The sequence below is a fragment of the Triticum aestivum genome, chromosome 3B, assembly GCF_018294505.1.
Source record: "Triticum aestivum cultivar Chinese Spring chromosome 3B, IWGSC CS RefSeq v2.1, whole genome shotgun sequence".
In the NCBI taxonomy this organism is placed as follows: Eukaryota; Viridiplantae; Streptophyta; class Magnoliopsida; order Poales; family Poaceae; genus Triticum; species Triticum aestivum.
In genome coordinates, this window is record NC_057801.1 from 787,884,029 (window position 1) to 787,887,872 (window position 3,844).

The window sequence follows — 3,844 nt, forward strand, 5'->3', positions numbered from 1 at the left end:
TGTGTTTTGCCTACTGACATAATTTCGATTCTCTCTCTTGGACCAAGAACAGACTTCACTCATCTGGGAGCATACTTATATTGCTCATAACTATTTGAGTTCTTTTCTGCAATAAGGAAATGTGTCATAGCAGGAGAAGATATGCTGGTAGAGAATATGAACAGCCCGACAGGTCTGAGCAGAATAATTTTCTTTTTGTGCTACAGTAACATAGGATGCCGCGCCAGTTAGGGCTGGACGTCCGAGCGAGCTTTTAGGCTCGGCTCGAAGCTCGCTCCAGCTCGGCCCGTTACAGCTCGGCCCGGTAGGATAATTAGGCGAGCCGAGCTATGAAAATAGGCCCGATTCTCGACCGAGCCGAGCCAAGTTTCGCCCGGTCCAGCTCGGGGACTCGTTGAGGCCCAGCCCAAATTCGCATTAGGTCACAGCAGAGAGAGAGCACGCACGCGACGCGGTTTCCTCGTCCTTCTCCCTTTCTCTGCCCGGCGCCGCCACCCCTCTCCTCGCCGCGCCGCAGGCTGGACTCATCGGGCTTGGCACCGATGGCGACGGCCGACGCCGCCTTCCCTCACCACAGCGGACACAGACGGACGCGTCTCCCCTGGTTTCTCACCGAACGACAGGAGCAGGTAAGCGATCTCTTCTCTCCTTCCCATCCTTGGCCCTAGCTCCCTGCACTGGCGCACACACACACACGAATTAGATGGATGGATGCTTGTGGTTTCGGCTGGAGGGAGCGGCTAGCTAGGAAACGCGATGGATGGATGCTAGACGAGTTTGATGGATGGATGTTTGTGTTTGTTGGCTGGAGAATGCAGCTAACTAGGATGTATGCTATGCTGCACGAATTTGATTCATGGATGGATGAATTTGTTTGTGCTTGATTGTGTAGAGTGATTAGTGATTATTATCTATGTAAATTTTGTTGATGATTGACCATTTGTTCTTCGATGATGTATGCAGAGCCCCACTGTCGCAAGAATGGACAAGGAAAAGGGGAAGTAGAGGAGGAGGAGAAGGAGAAGGAGAGAAGCTTGGTGTCCATTATGAAGACTAAGCCGCTTGTCCCAGGAAGCGGAAGGGCAAGGGCAAGGGTTGTGTCGCCGCCGAGGAAGCGGGCCAAGGATTACAGCAATGTCCCGCTCGCCGAGTTGTTATTACGGGTAAAAAAAGCTCCTCCGCCTTAACGTCTCGCTGACCCTGCCGATGCCAAGAGCTGCACCAACCCCACCGTCCGCCGCTGGATGGCAGATCTCAAGACCTCTGCCTACCAAGCCGACCATGTCCTCGAAAACTTCCGCTATGCGGCGCTGTGCCGATGACCACATCCGCGGCCCCTCCTCCGTGAGTCCTCGTCTCTATTTTCAGTTTAATTTGGAAATGGATTAATTTGAAAGTGGAAGCCCCTTAATCTATGGAAATTGAAGGCTTTTAATTTTACTGAAATTAAAGATGGTACTGTCTATCTCTGTTGTTTGCATTCAGTTTATAAGTGACTACAATTCCTGGCTACATAAGTGTCAGTCTGTCAAGCGTCAAGTGTCAAATTTCAGAGGACACTTGAAATCTAAGCATCAAAGAGGTTCGGTTAGTCTGTCCAATGTCAACTAACACTTGAGATATTTGTCAAACACGTTCTGTAGTAGAAACGGAATCCTACATCTTCACCGGTATGGTTGTGCCAAGTATGTGTGTCCAAGCTCCTGTTTTTGCTGTTTTTGCTATCCAAAGGTCAAATATATGTGTGTGCAAGCTCATGTATGTGTTGTTTTTGGTATCCAAAAATCAAATATAAGTTTGTACAAGCTCATGTATATGCTGTTTTTGGTATCCAAAAGTCAAATATATATTTATACAAGCTTATGTATGTACTGTTTTTGCTATTAAAAATTCAAAAAGATGCGTGTCCAAGTTCACGTGTGTGCTGTTTCTGTGTGCTAGGAAATGGAGCATGATAAGCAAGCGGAGAAGGATTATGAAGAGGAGGAAGAGAATGGGGAGGACGAGGATGAGCAAGATACTCTGTTTGAGGAGGAGAAAGATTCTTCTCATTTTGATGTCAAAGCGCTAAGTGTTATGCTATGCAAAATTGCATTGTTTGGCTGTCAACGTTCAATATTTTTGTTGTATAAAGTTCAAAGGAGGAGCTGTCCAAAATTCAAAAGCCATGATGTTCAATTCTTTCTTAGTCATATATATTTGTTCCATTTCTACATTTTTCATAGAAGAAAGCTTATTTTTTCATCACTATGACCAACTTTTAAACCATAGACTGCTAGATGTTGCGTTTTTAGCAGTATAAAGTTTTTTTTTTTTCAAATTATGGGTTTAATTGCTGTAGAAGATCAAAACTAGTCTTTAAAAACAGGTTCTGTTACCTCCTAACTGTAATGGCGCCAGCTAGCTCATGAGCCGGCTCGGTCTGAGCCGAGCCACAGCAAAAGCGAGCCGAGCCGCCTAAAGCAGGCTCGTTGGCTGAGCGAGCCGAGCCGAGCCGAGCTGCTTGAGAGCGAGCCAAAGCCAGGCTCGGATCAAACTCGGCTCGGCTCGGCTCGTGTCCAGCCCTAGCGCCAGTCCATCTTGTTCAAAAAACTAGGACCCGTAAGGCCTACAAGCAACTAGCGGGGGATAAGCATCAAGGTAGACAGTAGTAGGTCATAGAAATTTGAATGGTAACCAGGCCCAATCCTGATGGGAGCTGTACAATATCTTACGGTACTGAGCATAGGTTCGGTTGAACCATGGTGCTGAACTTCGTCTATCGGATAGAGATTTAGGAATTGGGTGCGGCACCATTAATTGGCAGGAGACGATGGGTAGATAGAAGACATGGATGAGGACCTATGTATAGAAATTCTTTTCCCATGAGATATGTAGATGGATCCTGAATTGGAGCGCTCAAAAATACAGTAAAAACTTCTCCGCCGTTTGCAAGAAACTGAACAAAAGCAAGAAACAATCTATCACCTAACCAGCATCAGCCTGAGGGGAGGGACAGGGGGTAAAACCTTGGTCGCCGTCGTCCTTGTGGCTGCCGAGGTCGCCAACCAAATCCTGGCCGCGGCTGCTGTGGAGGCACGGGGACGAGAACCCAGGCGGGACGGTAGGGAGTAGAGCCCTGAACTTCGCTTGCCTCATCGCCAGGCAGACGGGCGATGGCGAGTTGAGGCTGGGTGGACGCAGTATTGGGTACGATCTGATGGGCGACGGCGAGCTGGGAGGACGCATCGTGGAGTACGATCAGATTGGCGACGGGGAGGGGAAGACGACGACCTTACTTTGGTGCGTAGCTGGCTGGCCCCAGCAGTATATATCTGCTGCCAATTAATGATCATCAATCGCTTCCAAATATTTGCAGGCCAGCAGTTGGTGGGCGCGCGCGGGGAGGATGAGCGGGGGCTGTTTCAGTGGGATTTTTTAGAAAAATACACATCTGAGTTTTCAACATTTTAACCAGACAAATGATTTATTTTAAAATTCGAAAAAATGCCACGCGCCAAGCCTGGGCATGATGATTTTTGGTCGGGAGTTTACAAACCCTGCCCAAAATTTGGCTCGGCGGTGGTGTAAAAGAGAGAGAGCTCCCTCCTGCGAGCGACCGGGAGGCTAGCCCTAGCGCCGCCATCGGGGCCTTCCCCTCCCGTCCTTCCCTCCCTCATCGCCGACAGGGGGCACGGCCGGGCCAAGCCTCACCGGCGCTGACGCCGGCGTGGGCGGGGAGTTCTCATATCCTCACGCGGGGATCTCGGCGCGGGCCGGGGCATCCTCGCCTGGATGTGGTGCTTCATGTCGGGCGTGGCACCACGGCATCGGGACGCGGCGTGTGTTATGTCGCTGCCGGGAC

General features: G+C 49.7%; 1 long non-coding RNA gene across 1 annotated transcript; it reads left to right on the plus strand.

The window, feature by feature from the left end:
• Positions 1-405: 405 nt before the first annotated feature.
• Positions 406-2,207, plus strand: LOC123066579 (uncharacterized). Its single transcript, XR_006431377.1, has 3 exons — positions 406-629; positions 964-1,344; positions 1,942-2,207. It is a non-coding gene; the product is annotated as an uncharacterized lncRNA (long non-coding RNA).
• The last annotated feature ends 1,637 nt before the right edge of the window (positions 2,208-3,844 follow it).